Source organism: Lipotes vexillifer, unplaced genomic scaffold, assembly GCF_000442215.2.
Source record: "Lipotes vexillifer unplaced genomic scaffold, Lipotes_vexillifer_v1.1 scaffold189, whole genome shotgun sequence".
NCBI lineage: Eukaryota > Metazoa > Chordata > Mammalia > Artiodactyla > Lipotidae > Lipotes > Lipotes vexillifer.
This window is the reverse complement of record NW_006785816.1, coordinates 3,644,526-3,664,236: the sequence shown is the minus strand read 5'-3', so window position 1 is coordinate 3,664,236 and position 19,711 is coordinate 3,644,526. Positions and strand designations below refer to the sequence as shown.

The following is a 19,711-nucleotide window of genomic DNA, read 5'->3' as shown; positions in this document are numbered from 1 at the left end:
ATGGTTTCCTTTGTTGTGTGAAAGCTTTGAAGTTTCATTAGGTCCCATTTGTTTATTTTTGTTTTTATTTCCATTACTCTAGGAGGTGGGTCACAAAAGATCTTGCTGTGATTTATGTCAAAGAGTGTTCTTCCTATGTTTTCCTCTAAGAGTTTTATAGTGTCTGGTCTTACATTTAGGTCTCTAATCCATTTTACATTTATTTTTGTGTATGGTGTTAGGGAGTGTTCTAATTTCATTCTTTTACATGTAGCTGGCCAGTTTACTCAGCACCATTTATTGAAGAGACTGTCTTTTCTCCACTGTATATCCTTGCCTCCTTTGTCATAGATTAGTTGACCATAGGTGCGTGAGTTTATCTCTCGGCTTTCTATCCTGTTCCATTGACCTATATTTCTGTTTTTGTGTCAGTACCATACTGTCTTGATTGCTGTAGCTTTGTAGTATAGTCTGAAGTCCAGGAGTCTGATTCCTCCAGCTCTGCTTTTTTCCCTCAAGTCTGCTTTGGCTATTCAGGGTCTTTTGTGTCTCCATACAACTTTTAAGATTTTTTGTTCTAGTTCTGTAAAAAATGCCATTGGTAATTTGATAGGGATTGCATTGAATCTGTAGATTGCTTTGGGTAGTAGAGTCATTTTCACAATATTGATTCTTCCAATCCAAGAACATGGTATATCTCTCCATCTGCTTGTATCATCTTTAATTTCTTGCATCAGTATCTTATAGTTTTCTGCATACAGGTCTTTTTTCTCCCTAGGTAGGTTTATTCCTAGGTATTTTATTCTTTTTGTTGCAATGGTAAATGGGAGTGTTTCCTTAATTTCTCTTTCAGAATTTTCATCATTAGTGTATAGGAATGCAAGAGATTTCTGTGCATTAATTTTGTATCTTGAAACTTTACCAAATTCATTGATTAGCTCTAGTAGTTTTCTCGTGGCATCTTTAAGATTCTCTGTGTATAGTATCATGGCATCTGCAAACAGTGACAGTTTTACTTCTTCTTTTCCAATTTGTATTCCTCTTATTTCTTTTCCTTCTCTGATTGCCGTAGCTAGGACTTCCAAAACTATGTTGAATAATAGTTGTGAGAGTGGGCATCCTTGTCTTGTTCCTGATCTTAGAGGAAATGGTTTCAGTTTTTCACCATTGAGAATGATGTTTGCTGTGGATTTGTCATATATGGCCTTATTATATTGAAGTAGGTTCCCTCTATGCCAACTTTCTGGAGAGTTTTTATCATAAATTGGTGTGGAATTTTGTCTAAAGCTTTTTCTGCCTCTATTGAGATGATCATATGGTTTTTATTCTTCAGTTTGTTAATATGGTGTATCACATTGATTGATTTGTGTATATTGAAGAACCCTTGCATCCCTGGGATAAATCCCACTTGATTATGGTGTATGATCCTTTTAATGTGTTGTTGGATTCTGTTTGCTCGTATTTTGTTGAGCTTTTTTGCATCTGTATTCATCAGTGATACTGGTCTGTAATTTTCTTTTTTTGTAGTATCTTTGTCTGGTTTTCGTATCAGGGTGATGGTGGCCTCATAGGATGAGTTTGGGAGTGTTCCTTCCTCTGCAGTTTTTTGGAAGAGTTTGAGAAGGATGGGTGTTAGCTCTTCTCTAAATGTTTGATAGAATTCACTTGTGAAGCCATCCAGTCCTGGACTTTTGTTTGTTGGAAGATTTTTAATCACAGTTTCAATTTCATTACTTGTGATTGGTCTGTTCATACTTTGTATATCTTGCTGGTTCAATCTTGGAAGATTATACCTTTCTAAGAATTTGTTCATTTCTTCCAGGTTGTCCATTTTATTGGCATACAGTTGCTTGTAGTAGTCTCTTAGGATGCTTTGTATTTCTGCTGTGTCTGTTTTAACTTCTCCTTTTTCATGTCTAATTTTATTGATTTGAGTCCTCTCCCCCTTTTTCTTGATGAGTCTGGCTAATGGTTTATCAATTTATTTATCTTCTCAAAGAACCAGCTTTTAGTTTTATTGATCTTTGCTATTGTTTTCTTTGTTTCTATTTCATTTATTTCTGTTCTGATCTTTATGCTTTCTTTCCTTCTACTAACTTTGGGTTTTGTTTGTTCTTCTTTCTCTAGTTACTTTAGGTGTAAGGTAAGATTGTTTATTTGAAATTTTTCTTGTTTCTTGAGGTAGGCTTGTCTTGCTATAAAATTCCCTCTTAGAACTGCTTTTGCTGAATCCCATAGGTTTTTGGATCATCATGTTTTTGTTGGCATTTGTCTCTAGGTATTTTTTAATTTCCCTTTGATTTCTTCCGTGATCTCTCGGTTACTTAGTAATGTATTGTTTAGCCTCCATGTGTTTGTATTTTTTACAGATTTTTTTCCTGTAATTGATATCTAGTCTCATAGCGTTGTGGTCGGAGAAGATACTTGATACGATTTCAATTTTCTTAAATTTACCAAGGTTCGATTTGTGACCCAAGATATGATCTATCCTGGAAAATGTTCCATGAGCACTTGGGAAGAAAGTGTATTCTGCTGTTTTTGAATGGAATGTCCTATAAATATCAATTAAATCTATCTGGTCTGTTGTGTCATTTAAAGGTCGTGTTTCCTTATTGATTTTCTGTCTGGATGACCTGTGCATTGGTGTAAGTGAGGTGTTAAAGTCCCCCACTATTACTGTGTTACTGTAGATTTCCACTTTTATAGCTGTTAGCAGCTGCCTTATGTATTAAGGTGCTCCGATGTTGGGTACATATATATTTATAATTGTTATATCTTCTTCTTGGATTGATCCCTTATGTAGTGTCCTTCTTTGTCTCTTGTAATAGTCTTTATTTTAAAGTCTAATTTTTCTGATATGAGTATTGCTACTCCAGTTTTCTTTTGATTTCCATTTGCATGGAATATCTTTTTCCATCCCTTCCCTTTCAGTCTGTATGTGTCCCTAGGTCTGAAGTGGGTCTCTTGTAGATAGCATATATATGTGTCTTGTTTTTGTATCCATTCAGCAAGCCTGTGTCTTTTGGTTGGACCATTTAATCCATTCACATTTAAGATAATTATGGATATGTATGTTCCTGTTACCATTTTCATAATTGTTTTGGGTTTGTTTTTGTAGGTCTTTTTCTACTCTTGTGTTTCACACTTAGAGAAGATCCTTTAGCATTTGTAGAGCTGGTTTGGTGGTGCTGAATTCTCTTAGCTTTTGCTTGTCTGTAAAGCTTTTGATTTCTCCATCGAATCTGAATGAGATCCTTGCCAGGGAGAGTAATCTTCGTTGTAGGTTCTTCCATTTCATCACTTTAAGTATATCATGCCACTCCCTTCTGGCCTGTAGAGTTTCTGCTGAGAAATCAGCTGTTAACCTTATGGGAGTTCCCTTGTATGTTATTTGTCATTTTTCCCTTGTTGCTTTCAATAATTTTTCTTTGTCTTTAATTTTTGTCAATTTGATTACTATGTGTCTTGGTGTATTTCTCGTTGGGTTTATACTGCCTGGGACTCTCTGCGCTTCCTGGACTTGGGTGGCTATTTCCTTTCCCACGTTAGGGAATTTTTCGACTCAAATATTTTCTCTGGTCCTTTCTCTCTCTCTTCTCCTTCTGAGACCCCTATAATGCGAATGTTGTTATGTTTAATGTTGTCCCAGTGTTCTCTTAGGCTGTCTTCATTTCTTTTCGTTATTTTTTCTTTATTCTGTTCTGTGGCAGTGAATTCCACCTTTCTGTCTTCCAGGTCACTTACCCATTCTTCTGCTTCAGTTATTCTGCTATTGATTCCTTCTAGTGTATTTTTCATTTCAGTTATTGTATTGTTTATCTCTGTTTGTTTGTTCTTGAATTCTTCTAGGTGTTTGTTAAACATTTCTTGCATCTTCTCGATCTTTGCCTCCATTCGTTTTTGAGGTCCCGTATCATCTTCACTATCATTATTCTGAATTCTTTTTCTGGAAGGTTGCCTATCTCCACTTCCTTTAGTTGTTTTTCTGGGGTTTTATCTTGTTCCTTCATCTGGCACATAGCCCTCTGCCTTTTCATCTTGTCTATCTTTCTGTGAATGTGGTTTTTGCTCCACAGACTGCAGGATTGTAGTTCTTCTTGCTTCTGTTGTCTGCCCTTTGGTGGATGAGGCTATCCAAGAGGATTGTGCACTAATGGGAGGGACTGGTGGTGGGTAGAGCTGGGTGTTGATCTGGTGAGCAGAGCTCAGTAAAACTTTAATCCACTTGTCTGCTGGTGGATGGGGCTGTGTTCCCCTCCCTGTTTGTTGTTTGGCTGAGGCGACCCAACAGTGGAGCCTACCCGGCTCTTTGGTGGGGCTAATGGCGGACTCTGGGAGGGCTCACGCCAAGGAGTACTTTCCAGAACTTCTGCCACCAGTGTCCTTGTCCTCACGGTGAGCCACAGCCACCCCCTGCCTCTGCAGGAGACCCTCCAACACTAGCAGGTAGGTCTGGTTCAGTCTCCCCTTGGGTCACGGCTCCTTCCCCTGGGTCCTGATGTGCACACTACTTTGTGTGTGCCCGCCAAGAGTGGAGTCTCTGTTTCCCCCAGTCCTGTCAAAGTCCTGCAGTCAAATCTCACTAGCCTTCAAAGTCTGATTCTCTAGGAATTCCTCCTCCCGTTGCCGGACCCCCAGGTTGGGAAGCCTGACATGGGGCTCAGAACCTTCACTCCAATGGGTGGACTTCTGTGGTATAAGTGTTCTCCAGTTTGTGAGTCACCCACCTAGCAGTTATGGAATTTGATTTTATTGTGATTGTGCCCCTCGTACCATCTCATTGTGGCTTCTCCTTTGTCTTTAGATGTGGGGTATCTTTTTTGGTGAGTTCCGGTGTCTTCCTGTCAATGATTGTTCAGCAGTTAGTTGTGATTCCAGTGCTCTTGCAAGAGGGAGTTACATGGATATTTCTGAATAAAGAAATGGCATTGCTGGGTCAATGGGTTAAAGGCTGATAACTATTGACAAAATTTCCTCCAGAATACGTTGTAACAATTTTTACACCCACCAATTTTTCACAACCTCCTATCTTTTCATTTGGACCATCCACCTGTCCTCATGCAAACTTGTAGGAGCTCCATTTTGACTGCCTCATTCATCCACATCTCAATACTCTTTGTAGACACCAATCCCTGGGGATTGTCTACTCTCTGGGACATTCTGTAAAAGATGCAATATTTGCTGATAAATGTGTTGTCCTCTCTCTCTTCAACAATATGTCCCCAATTTCTATATAGACCACAGAAATATATCCAGTTTTTCAATATATGGTTTGAACATGTGGATGTCAAACACTCAACAAGATTTATTTTTAACCATGAAAAGTTTTCCATTTCCTGAGGGCTTGGTGGTAGAGAATGGGGATATAAAAGTAGGATGGAAGTCATTTTTGAGGACAAAGGCTTTTAATTCCATATTCTGAACTGAAACATGCCAGTGGAGCTAAACCAAACACTTCTGGTATCATATCTCAAAACAGTTTACCAACGTAATGATAGTAAAAACTTGTCTGTGTTTAGATTAGAGACCTTACAAAACACTTGAAAGACAAGTGGGGTGTGGATTAATATCCCCATTTTAAAAATGAAGAAACTGAGTTTCAGAGAACACAAGTGTCTTGCCCAGGGTCACATTGTAAGTGGCCAAACAGGGACTTAAACTCAGACCTACATTCCAGTTTGAGCTGACAAGAAAGACTGAGGCAGATTAAACAGCATGGTGAATAGCTAAGAGTAAACTTGGCTTCCTTTCCTCTGCCTTCATTCATGTAAGAGTAAGCAAAGTACAGTGGAAAGGGGTACCTTGTATGGGAAGAAGTTGGTAAACAGTTATTTCTTGCATAGGTATCTGCTTCTGAATTCTCACCTTGCTGTCTGCTCTGGAACCGCCATCCTTCCCAAGATCTTCTCTCACAGGGATATCAACCTCAACACTGAACCTCTAGGGGGGCACTGATCCCTTCCACCCCTCACCTGACCATGATTAAGTATGAGAGAAAAACCTCAATGACCATTTATTAACTAGCTTCTACGTGCCAATTACTGGGCTAGATTCTTTAAAATTATCTCATCTAAACTGGGATTAGTATGCCCATTTTACATGTCAGGAAACTGCCCAGACTCCAGTAAGAACAGAATAGTCAAACATGTTTCTTTTCATCTTGAAGTGGCAAAGATGAGTGGCAGATTCTTTTGCATATTAAAATTAAAATGGTGCATCAAATGTTAAAGAAAAAATTAAAACAGCAAAATCAAAGATAATTCCACCAATCTAACACAACTATCTTTTGTGTACTGTCTTATTATGTGCATACATTTTTCTAGAATTTGCAATCGACATGTATGCAAATTTTATGTTCACTTTTAAAATTTAGCATCAGAACCATCTTCCACGTTACCACAATCTTCATAATGAGCATTTTAGTGGTTGCAGAGTAAACGATTTTCCCCATGGACATTTAGGTTGTTTCCAGTATTTGGTTGTCCAAATCAAATTATGTTTTGTGCTAAGCGTTTTGTTACTGTTAAATTATTTCCTTAGAATAAATTCTCAAGAGCCATATTATTGAATAAAAGGGTATAAACATTTTTTATAGCCCTTCCCACATGGTACCACATTACTAGGCAAAAGGGCTGTATTAATCTAAGTGACACACATAAGTAAGTGCAGAGTTAGATATTTTCAAAAGAAACCATGCTGTTTTCCATTCCTGGCCATTTGATGAGTTAGGAACCTTGAAAGACTCTCCACATTAAAACAACCAAGATATTGAATAAAATATAAAAGCCATTTTCTTAAATTAATTACTGAACTGACAAGAAAATACAGAATCTAAGATCCTCAAAATGGATTAAAACCAACAACCCTGGAAAGTAAGTACTAAAGCTCTCCTTTACCTTGGGTACTGCTCAACACAGAAGAATACCACATTGATGATTTGTATCCTTCCTTAGTATGATACTTGTATCATATTAAGAAACACATGATTCAGTTTGATACATTATTGGTGACATTAAGTTTGATCACTATATTAAGGTGGTATCTGTCAGATTTCTCCATTGTAAAGGCACCTTTACCCACTTGTAATGAATGACTTATCTTTAGGGTGTTACCTTGAAACTGTATAAATACCTTGTTCGCCAACCATCTTTACCCAATAGTAGTATTATACATCCATTAATAACACTTGCCTGAAAGAAGGTGATTTTTTCCCCATCATTTAAGTACTGTCAAATTCAAACTGCTTGAGCCAATTTGCACTCCCACCAGCAAGGTGTGAATTTCCAATGATCCACATCTTTACCAAACTTGCTAAGGTCAGACTTACCAAGTTTTATCATTTTAATGAGTATGGGATTGTATTTCCTATAAACTGACAGATTTAGATGCTTGCTTTAGATTCAGGTTCATTTATTTAGGCAAGGATATTTCATACATGATGCTGTATATTTCCTACTGTATCACGTCAAGAGGCACATAATGTCTGATTGTCAATCAATAGGTAAAAATGTGGTCAACCGGATCTATCAATAGATATAATAACAAGGTTCCTCATCAAAAAAAAAAAAACAAAAAAAACAAAAAACCCTGGTATGTAGCATAACCTATTTTTTATGAAAAAAGTTTTTGATATGTATTCAAAATGCTTAAAAATAATACTTGCCTGGGCTTCCCTGGTGGCGCAGGGGTTGAGAGTCCGCCTGCCGATGCAGGGGACACGGGTTCGTGCTCCGGTCCCGGAAGATCCCACATGCCGCGGAGCCGCTGGGCCCGTGAGCCATGGCCACTGGGCCTGCGCGTCCGGAGCCTGTGCTCCGCAACGGGAGAGGCCACGGCAGTGAGAGGCCCGCGTACCGCAAAAAAACCCAAAAAACAAAAACAAAAAAAACTTGCCTGAATTGACTATTACAATCATTGTTTGGAAAACAATTTTTCTCCTGTTCTGTCACTTCCTCTTTATTTATTTTGATATTCTTCTGTAAACAAGGGCTTCCCCTTCCTTCTTTCTCTGTGGGCTCATGGATTCTTTTGTAATCAACGTGTTATAATTCATTATTCTCAATATTCTTTCTCATGTTCAAATTGCCCCATATTTGGCCAGTGAGGATTATTTTAAGCTGCCTCATATGTCCTTTACATATGTTCCCATAAGTTTTTGAGCATTTGCTTACTTCTGGCACAGCAAGAAATTCCAGGCTCTCTTTTTGCTTTTCCTGCTCCAGACCTGGGGTCAGTCATTTCCCCAAGGAGACCTTGGTCCTTTCAGTGGAGAATAGTAATGAGAAATTTAGTTCTGACGATAGGTGTGCATATTTCTACTAGGATTGCCACTGAATCTAGGCCCTGTCAGACAGAGCTAGGAGATATATTTTATTAAGTAAGGAGCTTATATGGATATCTCACCATATAAGGGTTGTCAAATCCATATTTTAATTTCCCTTTTCCCATACTGATGATCTTAGTTCCCAATAACATCAATATATTTATTCATTTACTCAGTCCTATAACACATGAAAAACAATTTCAGGATTAGTATATCAATTTCACTACCAATAAAACCCTACAAGCTAAAGTTCAAGAAATTTTTTGCATTTCTTTTTGTCCTTAGAATATATCTGCTGAGCATGTACAGTTAGAGTACTATGCTCCACTGGTACTTGGATTGGCTCTTTTTTTTCTCCTCTGAGTTTATATTGTCAATACCGTTAGGGTCAATTATTTCCTGTTTGCATTCAATTTTACGTTTTTGTTTTTTCTACTCATGTTAGTTTATTTTTATTTTTTATTTTATTTTATTTTTATTTTAATGTATAAACACGAATATAGCTCAAAAGTCAAAACAATATATAGTTATATAGCCAAAGAAGCCGCATTCTCTTCCACCCTATTCCCACTAATATCAGAAAATCAAATTCATTAATTTCTGATTTATCCTTCTTGTGCTTATTATTGCAAAATAAGCAGATACATAGTTACTTAATTTCCCTATTTTTATACTAAAGGTAGCATACTCAAGGAGTATATGGTACGCTTCCTTTAGTATTAAAAAAGGGAAATAAGATAAATAAGGTATGCATCTGTTTATTTTAAAGTAAGCACCTTAATTTTTTAAAATTAACAATGTAATTGAAGAGCACTCTACTGTATAGAGGGTCCATAGTTTATTCAATGTCTCCTATTTTGTCCATTTAGATTGTTCCCAATATTTTGTTACTAAAATTAGAGTATAATGAATAATCTTGTGCATATATATATATATATTTATATTGTTGGAGTGTATCTTCACCACAAATTCCTAGAAATTGGATTGCTTGGTCAAAGAATAAATGCATGTGTAGTTTTGCTAGATATTGCCGAATTCCTTTCTATAAGTGGGGTACTGTTTCACATCCACACCAGCGATGTATGGAAGTGAATGCTTCCCTTCAGCCTCACCAAAAGAGTATGCTGTCAAGCTTTTGAAAAGACCCCCTTTTACATGGTTTGTCCTCGTATGGTCTCTATTCTCTTCCTTGCTCCCACCTCTCATAAACTTTATAGTTTATTTTGCCTTGTCAGGACTTTCTTTGATTCTGTTGGGTCTCCAGAAACAGAGCAGACTAGGAGTATATCATATTTGCCTCGGAATTTTTACATTTACATTTTTGGAGAGGCTGCTTATTTGCAATGAGTCTGTTCTAAGACAGGGAGGTTCTGCTTCGTATTCTTAGAACATCTAAACAAATAAAAACATTCCTAAGAATAGTGAGCTATGAAACATTCACACTATATCATGTTGAACTTCACAAAAGCAAAGCCAAATTTCTTTTGGAACCAATCACTCAGAAAAACAAATCTCAATACAATTTCTTCCTACCTTGAACTTTTACAAGATTACTTGCAAAAGGGAAAAGTTTGGAAGATAGATGTAAAAGATGACAGGAAAACAGCTTACATTTCTGCTTATATAGGTAGGAAGCTGGGAGAAACTTATACTTGCACAAAATGTTTTCCTTGTTTTTATCAACAGGACTATTGTCATTAGAGGAGAACCAATGCTTATAGAAACACTTGTCTCCACAGTGAGCCCTTGGCACACATTTTGTAATTTGCAGTTTTTCTGAGACTGAAATTTAAATTGTATACACAGCACACAGAAAGGCAAATATATGTTGGTTAGAATGCTCCCCAGGGAGTGAGTGAGTCATTTTCTCTAGGGCTCTGTAAGTCTTAATTATGCACACATAGTTTATGGAGAAAAGGTAAACGCTGTGCATTTATATTTAAATTGTTCCCAATATTTGCTATTAAAAATTATACCATAATGAATAACCTTGTGCATATATTATTTTCATACTGTTAGAGATATATCAGAGAATGGTATTGTAGAGAAAAATGGTATCCATAATCAAGTAGACTGGGAAAATACCAACTTAGACAGATGTGGAACATAGTTCTACTCTGAAGGACTTCTCAGAGCCTTTAACATGCTAACCTGCATTAAGATTCTTTAAGAAGAGAACTATATTATGCAGTGTTTTCAAATGTATTTATGATATTCTTTTCACGTCTCTGGAAAGTAGTGTTCCATAGAACATATTTTGTAAACCACTGCTGTGGTGGCATTTATACAATTAGGAACTCTGTAAAATCTTGGTACCCATTTCAGGGGAAGGTCAAGTGTCCACTCCTCTTCATTCTCCAGAATGTAATCTACCTACTCCAGAGCCTCTGGAAGGCCTTAGTGCTTTGCTATGGGCAGCATTTCCTATTTATTTTCCTTCACTCAATCCAGGATCTATTTCTCAAGGAATGGGTTTCATGACACTAGCCTGGAAATTTGCCACCTGTCCAGGCTGATAGGCTCTTTTTTAGGATTGAGGCATTGCTAACAATTATTTATTTCCATTCTAAAGACCAGGCCAATTCTTAGTTGCCATCTGTCATAGCCAGCTTTGGCTGATCATCTCTGAATAGCTAAGTCTAAAATTAGCATTTCTTAATAGTATTTTACATGGTACTATTTATTGAGTGACTATATCCGCCAAGAGTTTTATTCCTTTTATGTCATCTATTTTTACTTAAAAAAAAGAGAAACCCACAGCTTTACAGTATAGAAAGAATTCCCATCTTACAGATACCAAATACTGCTTTACAGATGATGAACCTGAGGTTCAGAGAGACATGCCTTTACTCAAGTTCACACAGCCAGCTCGTGGTAATACCCAGAATTGTTTGTTTTGCTGATTTGACCAAATTTTTATTTTATTTCATGCTGCTTCCCAGTTATTTAGCAAAGCGGAGACCTTAGCCAATTATCTGTCGGAGTGGCAGACCTTCCCTCTGCAGGCACTGGGGTGGGGTGTGCTGAGCTGAGACCAGAGGGTCCTCGGCTAAAGCCAAAGCAGATCAAAGTGGTGAGACTCGCGCCACTGAGATGTGAAGGCCCTCCTCAGCTCCCTCCTGATCCAGGTGGGTGGGTGCTCGCCCTAGCTCTCCTTGCCCCCACCCCATGGAGAAGACAGAGCTGATCCAGAAGGTGGAGCTGGCCGAGCGCTATGACGATATGGTCACCAGCAATGAAGGCCGTGATGGACCGGGGGCGCCGAGCTGTTCAAGCCGGAGCGCAACCTCCTGTCCCTGGCCTACACGAACGTGGTCAGGGGCCGCAGGTCCGCGTGGAGGGTCATCTTGAACATCCAGCAGAAAACTTACACCTCTGACCAGAAGTTGCAGCTGATTACGGACTGTCGAGGGATGGTGGAGTCCGAACTGAGGTCCGTCTGCGCCACGGTCCTGCATTTGTTGGACAAGCATTTAATAGTCAGCGCACCTAATCCAGAGAGTAAGATCTTCTATCTGAAAATGAAGGGAGATTACTTCTGGTGCCTTGCTGAAGTTTCATGTGGTGATGATCAGAAATAAATGATAGATAATTCCCTGGGAGCTTACCAAGAGGCTTAAGCAAGAAAGAGATGCATCCCACACACCCCATCTGCCTGGGGCTGGCTCTTAACTTTTCTGTATTTTACTATGAGATCCTTAATAACCCAGAACTTGCCTGCACACTGGCTAAAATGGCTTTTGATGCGGTCACTGAAGAACTTGATACACTGAACAAAGGAGAGGCGTGTAAAGACAGTGCCTTCAACATGCAGTTTCTTAGAGACAACTCTATGGACATCAGACAGTGCAGGAGAAGAATGTGATGTGGCAGAAGGGGCAGAAAACTAAGTACATGTAGGGGTCATCCTTCTTCCTCTCAAGAAACCGTTTTACAGTAAGTCCCTTACATACGAACCTTCAAGTTGCGAGCCTTCAAAGATGCGCGCATGGTTTGCACATCCAGTCACGTAAGTTAGTTCACGTGTCTGGCGTACATTGTGACGTGCCTGCATACTCTACAAGTGGTTGTGCTTTTGTGTACTCTGCTGTACAGTACTGTATAGAGTAGTACAGTATCTTTATTTCAAGCCTAGGATGTCTGGAAGCAAGTGTAAAAGCAGTGGTTATTGTAGCTGGTACTGCTGAGAAGAGCCAAGCGATAACGATGGAAACATCGCTAGAGCTAGATGTGCAAAAGGACAACTTCATTGAACTTCCTTGCTGTGCAACATGAGGAGCTTACTAATGGAGACCTGATGGAATTGGAGGCCCAGAGGAAGGATGAAGAGAGACAAGAGGAAGAAGTAAGTGACGAAGTGAAGAGATTCACGACGCAGGAAATGGCAAGGGGCTTTTCTTTATTTGAGGAGGCACTGTTAGTTTTTGAGGCACAGGACCCCAATGTAGGATGGTACACGAAGGTTACAGCAGCCGTTCAGAATGCAATCCAGTGCTACTGTGTCATCTATGATGAGAAAAAAAGAGCTACTACCCAGACATCACTGGATCATTTTTTCAAGAGGGTAGATGGAATTGAATCCAGCAAGGAACCAGAACCTGTGCCATCAACGTCAGGCGTGAGTGAAATCGCAGCTTGCCCGCCATCTCCTGTTGCTGACGATCCTTCAGCTCTACCATCTCCCACCTCTTCTCCCTCCCCCAGTCAGTAACTCTTCTTGCCTGGTCACTTGATGCCAGCCCTTGTATGCCAGCTGTTGTACTGAACTACTGTACTTTTCAAGGTACTGTACTGTAAGATTAAAGATGCTTTCTTTATTTTTTGTGTTTGTTTTTTATGTATTATTTGTGTGAAAAGTATTACAAACCTATTATAGTACAGTACTATACAGCCGATTGTGTTAGTTGGGTACCTAGGCTAACTTTGTTGGACTTATAATTGGCCTTATGAATGCGCTCTTGGAATGGAACTCATTCATATGTAGGGAACTTAATGTACTCATCTCCTTATTTCATTTGGATTTCCTATAGCAAAGAAGCCCATTCATGTGTGTGGAATCAATTGTCTGCAGTCTTTTCACATTGCAGCTGTGGGAAAACTCTTTGATTTGTGTTTGCCTTGGCCTTCCTGGTGTGCAGTTACTGCTGTAGAAAGTATTAATAGCTTCATTTCATATGAACATAACTTCCAAACGCTTATGTAGAGGACTAAAAATGTATCTGGTATTTAAGGAATCTGAACCAGTTCTGTAAGTGACTGTGTTTTGCATTACTGTGAAGATATGAAAATGTAATTAACTACAATGTAAAGAGTTTTCTACATAACTTCTTTTTTTTTTTTTTCTTGCGTTATGCGGGCCTCTCACTGTCGTGGCCTCTCCCATTTGCGGAGCACAGGCTCCGGACGCGCAGGCCCAGCGGCCATGGCTCACGGGCCCAGCCGCTCCGCGGCATGTGGGGTCCTCCCGAAACGGGGCACGAACCCGCGTCTCCTGCATCGGCAGGCGGACTCTCAAGCACTGCGCCACCAGGGAAGCCCTCTACATAACTTCTTAATTTCTACATTCCTTCCCTTACTCTTCTTCAAGGGTTTCCTTTCAGTAAGCAATTTTCCATGCTCTTAATGTATTCCTTTTTGGTAGGAATCCAGAAGTATTGATTGAATGAAACAGCATTTGACATTTCTGGGCTGAGAGTCACAAACTGAGATGCCTCTTGTATCATATATGATGGAGGTCTTGTGTATCTATAACAACAGAGAGTTTCCTTATTTGCTCTTCATTTGCTGCTGTTTAAGTTGACAGCTTCCTTTCCCAAGAAAAATTCACTTACACCAGCTGCCTTTGGAGTCCTGGTGTTCACTGTACCATATAACAGAAGTAACGTGTTGCTGTCAGAATACAAGCATTGCTTGTCATTTCCTAATACACTAAAAGGGGGAAATAAGCTAAAGTACACAAGTCTGAGTCTAAAACTTTAGTACTTTTCCATGCAGATTTGTGCACATGTGAGAGGTTGTCCAGTGGTCTAGTGATTATTGTTTAGAGAGTTGGACCACTACTGTGTGTTGCTAATCATTGACTGTAGTTCCAAAAAAGCCTTGTGAAAATGTTATGCCCTATGCAACAGCAGAGTAACATAAAATTAAATTATATTTTATAAACCAAAACATTATCTGTTAGACAAAGAAAATGCAAAAAATATATAGCTTTGCTTCAATTTTCTGAATATTTCAAGAGGGGGAAATGGCTCATTTCTGACATTCCAGACAATCGCCTTATTTGTGTTTTATTAGTGGGGATTATGGTCCACTCATATCTGAGAAAGTGTTTCATTTTCCTCGAGTCAGACAAGTCTCTCTTAATTAAGGGAAACATTCCACTCTTTAGAATCATAAAGACGCTCCTATGCTAATTACCTTTATCCAGACTGACTGGAGGCATCTTTTTATGAGATAAAGCTGAGCTTCTTAAAAATGTATTGCTCATCTCTTCCTCTCTTTCTGTCTATTAAAAGCAGAGATGAAGCCTTGTCGGCTTCGTGAAACTGCCCTCTGTATTCCTGTAACACTCCCTAGAACATGACCCCTGGGGTTTTGAACTCTGTTTTCTCTCCAAAATCAACATTGTTGAACAACGAAAGGAACCTCTAAACATCAAAGGCCAAGGAAGACAACACCCAGAGAGCAAGGAAATTCCATTTTGAAAGTCAGCCCCAACTCTTCTTCCAGTCTCTTTTCTGGACAATGCATGCAAGCTCCCCATTTATCATTTCATAACCGTGAATGATCTGCCCCACATAAACATTAACTTTTCAGTCTGTAACACTGGCAAACAAGATGAAGGAGATGTGGCTTATTACCCTGACTCCTGTGTCTTACACAGATGACTGTCGTGTGTAGACAAGACACACAGAGACAATGCCAGGGTGGCTAACTCAGGTGGGGTTTCCAGATTGGGACTCTTTTTTCTAGATGTCAAACGACTGGTTTCTGGGCTTCCCTAGTGGCGCAGTGGTTGAGAGTCGGCCTGCCGATGCAGGGGACATGGGTTCGTGCCCCGGTCTGGGAGGATCCCACATGCCGCGGAGCGGCTGGTCCCTTGAGCCACGGCTGCTGAGCCTGCGCGTCCGGAGACTGTGCTCCGCAACGAGAGAGGCCACAACAGTGAGAGGCCCACGTATAGGAAAAAAAAAAAAAAAAAAAAAAAAAAAAAAGACTGGTTTCTTACTTTTGCACTTGCACTGTCCAGTTTTGATAGGAAGGTTATAACTTCCTAGAATTTGTTGGGAAGGTTCAATATATTCCAGTAAAAGTTTAAGATATTTTAAAAAGGGTTTGCAGATCCTGTAAATCAGAGCGATTCTTTACTGAGATATCTTCTTTATGCCTTTAAACATAAAAAACATTTTAGCGATGCATCTAATATTTGAGCCTTATTATTTTCAGCGTGGAAATGTGCCCCTAGAGGGGCGCTCCCTGCTCTCCTGCAATCTGACTACCCACAGGGCTCTCAGCACAACAAGGGGTGTGGGTAAGCCTCATCAACCCGCTCACTTAGCTTCTCAAAGTTGGCACTCAATTTATTATTAGGAGATACTGAGGCTGGCAGCTTTTCCCAGATGCTTTTCTGGCTCTACATTGTGAAAAATTAAAGTGGGAAGAAAACTGCACACACTTTTTTTAGGATGCCAACCTTTCTAAAACCTATGATTAGGACACATTAACAAATGTTTTACATGTTTCAAGTGACTTCATTCATTTTTTCATTCAACAAGTATCTGTGATTGTTTATTAAAAGCCAGGCTGAGTTGGAGGCTGGGGATGTGATGACTAAAAAAATACTCTATGAGAAGGACATCATTATGATTTCCAAAATTACCCCCATTTCTCAGTACAAATTTGGACACCAGCAACTAATGGACAGTGAGTAAAACTGGATTATAGAAAACATCATGTACTGGAAAATGACTTCATACAGTGAATTGGCCATTCCATCTCTTTCTCTTTCTTAAGAACAACTCAGTGAAATAAAATTCCAATTTATTGTTGGACAACAGTGTTGCACACATACATCACACGGGCCAAAAAATAAACAGCAACTTCACAGACCAAAAGAAGGAAAAAAAAAAAAAAGAAGTTTTTACCTTTGGCCTTTTAAATCATCTTATACAAACCAAGTACTTATTGTACAGCTAAATATAAACACAAAAGATGTTACTAGAACGCTTGGAATAAGTTGTTTTTGCTCTTTTTATGAGTGTATTTTTTTTTCTCATTTGAGATTAGAACGAACATGGGCACACCATAAGTAAAGTCAGAAGTAGGGCAGAAAACACTCTGAAGGCTGGTTTGGTCATCTGAGATCGTTAGAAATGGCTGACCCCTAACAAAATGTACAAAAATATAAAATGTAAATAAAATTTACAAACACATTTTCCTTTTTGAAGCGCTTTCAAGAAAATAAGCAGGCACAAAAACAGACACATAGATCAATGGAACAGTACTGGAAGTCCATAAATAAACCCATGCTAATATGTCAATTGATCTTTGACAAGGGAGGCAAGAGTATACAATGGGGAAAAGACAGCCTCTTTAATAAATGGTGTCTGGAAAACTGGACAGCTACATGCAAAAGAATCAAACTAGACCATTTTCCTAATGCATATACAAAAAATCTCAAAATAGATTAAAGACTTAAATGTAGGACTTGAAACCATAAGACCCCTAGAAGAAAACATAGTATGCTCTTTGACATTGATCCTAGCAATATTGTGTTTTGGATCTGTCTCAGGCAAGGGCAACAAAAACAAAACAAAAATAAACAAATGGAACTACATTGGACTAAAGAACCTTCAGGTGAAAGAAACCTTCAACAAAATGAGAAGGCAGCCTACTGAATGGAAGAAAATATTTGCAAATGATATATTCGATAAGGGGTTAACATCCAAATTATATAAAGAAATCACATAACTAAATATTTAAAAATCCAATTAAAAATGGGCAGAGGACTTGAATAGACATTTTTCCAAAGAAGACATACAGATGGCCAACAGACACATGAAAAGATGTTCAACATCATTAATCATCAGGGAAATGTAAATCAAAACCACAATGAGACATAACCTCACACCTGTCAGGATGGCTATTGTCAAAAAGACAACAAACAAATGGCAAATGTTGGCGAGGATGTGGAGAAAAGGAAACGCTCATACACTGTTGTTAGGAATATAAATTGGTGCAACCACTACAGAAAACAGTATGGAGGTTTCTCAAAAAATTAAAAATATCATTAGAAATATCATATGATCCAGCAATTCCACTTCTGGGTATTTACCCAAAGAAAACAAAAACAATAATTTAAAAAGATATATGCACCCCTATGTTCACTGCAGCATTATTTATAGCAGCAAAGATATAAAAGGAACCTAAATGTCCATGGATAGATGAATGGATAAAGCCTAGTACACACACACACACACACACACACACACACACACACACACACACACACACAGACACTGGAATATTACTCATCCATGAAAAAGAATGAAATCTTGCCATTTGTAACAGCATGGATGGGCCTAGAGGGTATTATGCTAAGTGAAATAAGTCAGAGAAAGACAAATACTATATGATTTCGTTTATACCTGGAATCTAAAAAACAAATGAACAAAGAAAACATAACTTAAGAATAGTAAGAAACAGACTTATAGATACATAGAGCAAACTGGTGGTTGCCAGATGAGAAGGAGGCTGGGGTTGAGTGAAATAGGTGAAGAGGATTAAGAAATACAAACTTCAAGTTATAAAATGAGTAAGTTACAGAGGTGTAATATGTACCATAAGGAAGAGAGTTAATACTGTAATGATTTTGTATGGTGACAGATAGTTACTGGAGTTGTGGTGATCATTTCATAATGTATTTAATTGTTGGATCACCATGTTGTACACCTGAAACACAATATTTTACAGTCAACTATATTTCAATTTAAATAAAAAGAAGAAAAAAAAGCAGGGCCTTAGAAATGTTGGTTATTTATTCCTTCCCTGTTTCAAATTCATGTTACGGTTTTGGTCAGGTAATGGACAAGAAGTGTCATCAGTGGGTGTGTTGCCCAAGGTGGGCTGACTGGCGGGACTCTGTCCAAAGGTGACCATGTTTAGATTCTGACACAGAATGATGAATAGGTCACAGTGGCTTTTTTTGTATTGTATTGTATTGTATTTGTTCATTTTCTTTTACTTATTTATTTTATTTTTATTTATTTATTTTTGGCTGCGTTGGGTCTTTGTTGCTGCGCATGGGCTTTCTCTAGTTGCAGCCAGTAGGGGGGCTACTCTTTGTTGCGGTGCACAGGCTTCTCACTGCGGTGGCTTCTCTTGTTTCAGAGCACAGGCTCTAGGCACATGGGCTTCAGTAGTTGTGGCTCGCGGGCTCTAGAGCACAGGTTCAGTAGTTGTGGCGCGCAGGCTTAGTTGCTCTGCTACATGTGGGATCTTCCTGGACCAGGGCTCAAACCCGTGTCCCCTGCACTGGCAGGTGGATTCTTAACCACTGTGCCACCAGGGAAGCCCCTACTTGTTTAATTTTTAGTTTAACTTTTCCTTTTTTGCTGTGCAGTCCTCCTCATCAGTCTTCTGCTCTTGGTATCAGCGTTGTCGTCCTCATAATCTTCAACTGCCCATTTGCACGTAGCTGCCTCAGCCTCTTCATCTTCCTCTCCATTCTCTTCTTCACCATGTCTTTCCTCCTCCTCCTCTTCTTCTTCCTCATCACTCCCTTTCTCTTCTTCACCTACATCTCGCTTCCTATTTTTCTCATTAGCATTCCCGCTAGCAAGTGTGGCTCCTCTATTCTCCCCCTCTCCACAATTTCCTTTTTCTCCTTCAAATCCTTGGTGGTGATCTTGCACCTGGTGACTATGGCTATGCCTGACATCGTGGGGCATGCCAGTGATTCCATGCAGTGGATTAAAATTGTTCAGTTGTTCAGTTAGTTATAGCAGAGGCAGTGTGGTAGCCAAGAACATAGACTTCGAAGTCAGTTAGGTCCTAGTTCTACCTCTACAGGCTATGAGATCTCAGGCCAGTTATTTAAACTCTCTAAACTTCAGGGTCCTCATCTGTAAAATGGGGATAGTAACACCTAGTTCCTAATGCTGTTATGACGATCAAATGACATGGTATATTTAAAGTTCTTAGTATTGCCTCTGGTGTGAAATGGCCAATTAATGATAGTTGCTAGATTAATAATAATAATTTTATTCAAGTAGTAGGATTGACAAAATGAAGTGTCTATATATGGGATATCAGTTCACAGAGTGAAGGAGCAAGTGTGATATAAAAACTAACAGGGTTGGGGCTTCCCTGGTGGAGCAATGGTTGAGAATCTGCCTGCTAATGCAGGGG

General features: G+C 39.0%; 1 pseudogene; it reads left to right on the top strand.

Moving 5' to 3' along the window:
* Positions 1 to 11,470: 11,470 nt before the first annotated feature.
* On the top strand, positions 11,471 to 12,192 carry LOC103071847 (14-3-3 protein theta pseudogene; annotated as a pseudogene).
* The last annotated feature ends 7,519 nt before the right edge of the window (positions 12,193 to 19,711 follow it).